The sequence below is a fragment of the Brachyhypopomus gauderio genome, chromosome 8 (genome assembly GCF_052324685.1).
Source record: "Brachyhypopomus gauderio isolate BG-103 chromosome 8, BGAUD_0.2, whole genome shotgun sequence".
NCBI classification, from domain to species: domain Eukaryota; kingdom Metazoa; phylum Chordata; class Actinopteri; order Gymnotiformes; family Hypopomidae; genus Brachyhypopomus; species Brachyhypopomus gauderio.
In genome coordinates this window covers 6,676,625-6,682,624 of record NC_135218.1, presented here as the reverse complement: position 1 = coordinate 6,682,624, position 6,000 = coordinate 6,676,625, and the positions used below count along the sequence as shown (strand labels likewise).

General features: G+C 43.4%; 1 protein-coding gene across 5 annotated transcripts in view; it reads left to right on the top strand.

Moving 5' to 3' along the window:
* Positions 1-2,630: 2,630 nt before the first annotated feature.
* chl1b (cell adhesion molecule L1-like b) overlaps positions 2,631-6,000 on the top strand; it is a 64,521-nt gene continuing 61,151 nt past the window's right edge. For 3 of the 5 annotated variants that reach the window (XM_077014066.1, XM_077014062.1, XM_077014068.1), the window contains exon 1: positions 2,631-2,851. The gene's annotated coding sequence lies outside the window, so the exon portion shown is untranslated. The remainder of the gene's footprint in view (positions 2,852-6,000) is intronic. The other 2 variants (XM_077014067.1, XM_077014065.1) reach the window with 1 other exon arrangement.

The window sequence follows — 6,000 nt, the reverse complement described above, 5'->3', positions numbered from 1 at the left end:
ACCATATGCCAGACAGTTCATTTTGTCAAACCTAATTTTTACACTCCTTACACTAGCATTCACACTTCTCCAGAACACCTGCTAAGAGACAGCACCCACAGACCCAGGATACAAATATCATTCTATAAACATTTTGTGTATAAATGAATAGTGCCACTTCACACAGTGAGCAGCCATCTATCCAAATCACTTGATTTTAGAATGTTTCTATCACACGTGTGACGAAGACCCTACGGCAGGTTCCATCGGGTGGCGGTTCTGTTGCACGTGGCTTTTGTTTATGTTACATTTTCTGTTTCACGTGTTCTCTGTTTTGCTTTATTGCACCACCCAGGTGGTGCGTGTGTCTCAGTGTCTGCACCACCTGTGTTAGTACATTATTACGCTCTTCCATTTCAAAACCTTTGTGCTGGCGTGACTGTCAGTTATTGATGGTGTTATGTTGGCTTTCTTTAGTTCTGGTTGGTGAACGTTCATGTTAGGTTTTGTGTTATTCGTTTCATTATACTCATCAGTTGGAGACATTTACTTTCTCATTTTTCCAGCAAGTAAGGTTTTTAAGTGACAGGGCAATTAAATTTACATTTAATATGTATGCATATTACATATTCATAAATGAAGCTGTTATTACCCACAAAATGTGGACATAAAGGGTATGAATTTTGACTTTATTTGCCCTCAGGGACATTCTTCTGTGATGTCCAGTAGTGGTCTGTCAACATACTGCTGTCCTTGGTATTACCTTTTCAGACTATACTTAATGACAAATGAATAAGCTGGAATAAAATAAATATGGGTGATTTTAGATATACAAAGGGCATATTTGGAGTCAGCATGCAAAAATAACTAATAAACAGATGTTTATTTTGCAGGACGCAGACACCACTGACCACTGTTATATCTGTTCCACAAAAATGGGAGGACTGTGCTATAATTCATTGACCGTTTACCCCTAAATACCTCATCTGGAGTAAATATGAAGGTCTCCACTTCACAGTATCATGTGTTCCTTCTGAAGAGATTTACCCACACTCTACTCCTGCAGGATTCTGATGGCTGGAATGGCCCGATACCCACCTGTTTGACATTCTCATAGTCACCTCTTAATCAAATGGATCATTTAAAGACTGCCTCGAGCAATGTTGTTTGCCAGCCCTTGCCTAATTGTTTTTGATAGCAATGTTGAGGCATCTGTCTTGCTCTATTCTGTTTCATGCTTGTTTTCAGACTTCTTTGGTTTTGGCTGTTGGACTCTTATAATCTGCCCCTGTCTTAGACTCTGTCTAACTCACTGATCTATTACTCAGTATGTTTTTTGACTCTTCCCTGTTTTTGGGTCTTTAGAATTTAAGTCGGCAGTGTCTGGTCTTCTTGTGACTTCACCTTTACTCTTCATATTGCTTCTGACATGCTGACCTACCAAAACAACAAAGTCTATGCCATTGTGCAAATATGAAAATTTTCACCACAGATACATAATTGATTTAATATTTAAAACGAACCTGAAAGACCGTGTGGTTACTATAGAGTACATATGGACATACTAAAATCCTGTTATCTGTTCGTAGGCAGCTGTAGTGAATCATTCATGCATAGCTGGGCAGGACCCCCCCCCCCCCTCCTTCTTTTATCACATGTCTATCTGATCGCAGGTTTCCCAGCTGAGGGGTCAGAAATCATTTTCTCTGGCTCTGGAGTAGAACCTTATGTCTGACAGGTGTCCTCAGGCTGACAATAAATCAATTTAGATCTGAGAGTTCCCTTTGAGGAGTAGGTAGCTTCATAAAAAGATCCAATTACGTTCTGTGGCTGGCAAATGTCATCTTGTAAGCCCCCTCAATAAGATTAAATTGGCCCAAATTAGATTAGTTTTGATTACCTTTGCTTGTTTGCTGTCTTGGACGTATAGGATAGAACATGGAATAAGCTACAGGCTGACTTGCATAGAGTTCAGATGGATCTCCTTTTGACTTCGGTGTATGCTGTTAAAAAGGTTTGAAAGTTGAATAATTCTGCGCAAAATAGGAATTTATCTGCTTATTTACCCCAGTAACACCAAACGGTATTGAAAAGCATTGGAATTTTAGGATCAACAGTGTCTTTTAAATGTCCTGGAACATTTGCAGAGTGCATACCAGCTCGAGAAATTACCATGATAATGCGGAGCGTAACCAAACGTGAGAGGTTGAAAGGTTACAGCGTCTTCAGGTTCACCCTCGGGCAGCGTGGAGAAGCGCGTGGAGCTGCTGTCTGAGGTGCTGAAAACCAACGAGCACCAAACATAACGCTTATAGCACTGCTGGTATGAACTAGTCACTTCATGCAAGTATTTCCCCAACATCGAAATAAAATCAAATCAATTGAATCACGCCTTAGAAGCCTAATCGACACGTGCTACTTTTTAATGTTTTTAATCTTTATGCTTAATTATCTAAATATCCAAGGATATTTAGGATGTGGTTAAGAAATAAACTGCTGTATATGCTCAGGACGTATTCCTTGTGTTCCCTTACTCATGCATCTGAACAGCCTCCTCGTCCCTACCTACCGGCAGGCTGTTTTATTCGCGGGGATAATGTCGCTGTCATAGGGGGTGTGTTAACCCGGTCACAACGTTGTGAAGTTGTGAAGGGTTTTCTCGGTTGCCATGGATTTCTAAAAGCTATTGACCGTGATTGGGTCTCTTTCACTGAGCGTCTTTGTAGAGGGAACCTATTACTTTTTTTAAGAAAGGCGATTGAATCTTGCGCGCAGCTTCACCCAGATCCACCGCGCGTGCACGGTGCGGTAACTGCGCGCTCCACCGCGCGCGTGGGACCAAAGCTTCACATCTGCGCCTCAAAGTGTTCAGGTAAAGTGCCTATTTTTCTGTTTACGACGCTGTTCATGTGTAATATTCCTTCGGCGTTTGGGAACACTTTTTTTTTAGCTGAAAACGTTTGCCGCTTTTAGCTGACAGGTGAAAATCACGGTTGTATCTGTCGCAGTTGTCTTATTTATAGTCTATTGATGCATTGATGCATGGTCGAAAAGTAGGCTGCTGTATATATCGAGACAGAGTTTATCCAAATGAACAGACACGTTGGGAGGTAGAGGCTTGCCTTAAGCTGTCATTTGTGAGTAATTTCACTGAAGACTGCACAAGAATATGTAGTAGCGCTTACTTCGCCTTCTGACATCGGTCCCACTGCTTCGCTGTCTTGCTGTGGATGGATACACAGACAGGGAGTTGAATTATTGTTGAATTAGTGAACTTGCTGGTACATATCTCTCTTGTTAAACACAATACTATCTACATAAGCTAATGGTGTATTTCAAATAGAATGACATTGCTTTTCACATTTTTTTCCCACGTAGTTCTGAGTACGCATGTCAAGGTTTTGAATTATCTTAATTTTTCATTCAACCTCACTTGTCCATCTTAAGGCATTCGACCTCATTCAGGTAGTGGAGTACCTGGTAATACACCTGAAAGATCCATTCAAGCTTGTTTTTTTTTTCTCCAGATATCCTACCGTATAATGCGTTTAGCACTATAAAACACCTGGGGCATATCGAGAGTTCTGCTCTCTAGTCACCTTGAGCAGTCTGTCCTTGAGTCTCCTTTGATGGGAACAAACCACTGCACACTTTACCGGGAGCTCGAGCGCTTCCTTTGGCTCGTGCCTCTGTGGCGGACTCACTGCAACAAAGTCTTGGAGACAGACAGTTATATGAGTAACTATTTGCACACCATTACCACTAATGCTCCGGTTTTACAATACAGAAGATTTCCGATCCGCATCTGTGGAGAAACTTGATCACCGTGGCCTTGCTCTAATGATGCTAAATTAAATTATCTCGGATAGATTGTGTCATGACAGCAAGATGAGTTACCGCAATTTAATGACCGCGATTAAAGTCGCATTAAAGGCAGGAGGCAGGCTACTGTCAGAAGACCCCGGTGCTTCTAGGCTTTGTAATTGAATCGAGTTGGGTGAAGCAATAGTTATGATTCAGAATCTCGTGTACTGATATTGTTCTTGTGCTGCACTGAGTGTGTTGGTGAAAGGGATTCGTATCTGACATTCTGTTGAACTGTGGTAGACAGAGGTCAGATTTCTTGAGTTTAATCAAATGTTAATGATTGCAGGGCCTTGAACAAGCGCTGGTAAAAATAACCCTTTTCACATGCAGATATCAAGCTCAAAGGGAGGATAAACTGATTTTGTAGTGCTTAATATAATAAAATGTATGTATTAAAATGTATTCATATTTTTTTATGAAATGTATTTTTAGCTAACCCCTGTGTACACTTCACCAGTTTAAATACCACACGGTGCTGTATAGTTTTCAGGAAAAAAAAAACATAATTTCTGTGGAATTTGTCAACTGTAGTTGGATTTTATTAGTCAGGCTCTAATGAATATGCCTAGATAGACTCTCACCACTTGAGTGAATGTGGGCCTGTGTGTGCCAAGCAGTGTCTATTCAGGCCACTGGTGCCCAATGAGGACAAATTCCTCTCAGCATCCCCCAACTAATGAAACTCATTACTCTAACGAAACTAATCACTCAGACGAAAGTAAAAGCTGTAACCCCACCAGTCCGTGGGCAAACGACAGCCCTTTCCCCCCGCGTGGACTCTTAAAGCAGCTTGTGCTAATCACGCTATGTGGACCTTTCTGTTGTCTGATCCAGAGTGACGACTCCACTCGTTCCTGGCCTGGTTCTCCCACCAGTGACGCTACTTGTTCCCCGAAAATATTGAGAGCCTCAATATTTTTATCCATTCATCACAGCCAGAGATCAAATCTGCAGGCAGCATTCATACCTCATTTCCATGTGCAACTCTCACTCCCGTCAGTCAGACGTGTTTGGAGGCAGCTGCAGCCCCGTCGAAATATGCCCCCCTCCCCCCTCAAACGAAGCCTAGTGTAAAGTCGTCTGGGGCAGAATGGCATTAACTGGTAAAGCTGACGGGTGAGGGTGGGGTGGGGTTCAGGAGGGGGTTTGGGTGGGGTTGAGGGGTGGGCAGGGTGGAGGAGTATTTGTCTAAGAAAGAAAGAGGGAAATACCAGAAGAGATCACATTACAGCATATTCTGTCTGGCACTCCACCGTGGACAAGCTCTTATGACCAGGCTGACAATAACAGCTTTCACCTGGAACAATGTAAAGTGTACCACTCAGCTTCGGTTTGGGCTCTTAGGTCCACATTTGTCTTGTGTTAGGTCCACATTTGTCTTGTGTTATTAGTTTCAAGTCCCCCTTTATCTGTGGACACTGAGTCTTGGCTTTAGTTCAGTAGTTAATGCACTTACTGAATTAAGAGATACTGAAGCCCAGTGAAACTGAACGTGCACAGGCAAAATTGGACATTTCATTTGTACTGTGTACCGGCGTAATAAAGCTTCGTCCGGCTCCTGTTTACACTGCGTGCACTCTTCCTGACGGCAGTGTCTCTAGCAGCCCCCGCCTTCTCTCCCCCTTTGCATGTGTCTCATGGCTTTTTGTGTGTGCTTTTCAAAAGGCCTTTGCTTTCTGTTTAATCTTGCCATCTCCTGTTATCATTCACGGATTCTTTTATGACGGCAGAAAAGGGTGACTTTGGGGAGAGGCTTCCGTGCATGCGTGAACGCACGCCAATGAGACCCAGCTCCAGTTGTTTGGCTGGTGGGGGGCAGGGAAGGTGAAGGGGGGGGGGGGTGACGTTACAGTGCAGGAACCGCTGGAGACCCCGTAGCTTATTAAACGGGCCATCACAATGCCGGGGCCAATGAATAGCCATAAACAATCGCAGACTGCACTGCACGGCCAATTAATCAGCGGCACCCATTGAAGGACAAACCTGAATGTGGGGTCAATGTTATCACATGTGCTCAGGGTTCCTCTGACTGGACCATCCCGGAGGAGAGGACGGAGGAGAGGAGAGCACGCCAGCTCGTCTGGACAAACCGGCTCCTATAGCCACACCAAGCGCTTAGTGTACAATAATGCGTCATCTAACAGAGGAAGGCAC